Raw genomic sequence first — 732 nt, 5'->3', positions numbered from 1 at the left:
CACATATAATGAAATACTAAGCTTGATGGGATGAAAGAGGTGCTGGGGCCTGCGTGGATTATAACCACCTGCATGGTCGTGTGGTCACGTGATGTGGATTAGGCCTAATCGGGCGCCGAGCTTAATCCGACGTCGAGTCTAACCGGGCCTCGGTCGGGCTCGGTCAGACGCTGAGCCAGCGGGGCGCCGGGTCGAGTCTAACCGGGCGCCGGGCCTCGGTAGGGCGCTGAGCCTAACATAGCTATTTATATAAATATAGACATTTTAACTACTTTCTATATTACTTTTAATTGATTTTGAGTGAGAATTATCTATTTAAATTGACTAGTTTAAGACTAGAGTAGAATATATCTGATTGAACTGATCATATATACTGTGAACTTGATGATCTCATGAATATACTTTCATAGTAGAATTAAAATATTAATAATTTTCTAATTTTTCTCTTCATCTATATCATTTTTTAAAATAAATACTACAAATTTTAAATTATCAAGCTGTTTATCTTGATTTATTAACTTATCTCTTTTTTTTTCTTTTTTACTCTTTTATTTATAAAATTTTTTATTTAAGTTTTTTGAAGTCTTTTTCTCTATTTCAAATATAGAGAGTATTTTTTTTATGTTTTAACTTCTATCTATAGTTATTTTAACCAACTTTTGATAGAAAAATCTTTTTGATTTTACTATTAGTTCAGTAACTAAACTCGATTTTTCAAGAGAATCTAATAAA

Source organism: Paracoccidioides brasiliensis (assembly GCF_000150735.1).
Source record: "Paracoccidioides brasiliensis Pb18 unplaced genomic scaffold supercont2.30, whole genome shotgun sequence".
Taxonomy (NCBI): Eukaryota; Fungi; Ascomycota; class Eurotiomycetes; order Onygenales; family Ajellomycetaceae; genus Paracoccidioides; species Paracoccidioides brasiliensis.
The sequence above is the reverse complement of the archived record's forward strand: the minus strand, read 5'-3'. Positions refer to the sequence as shown.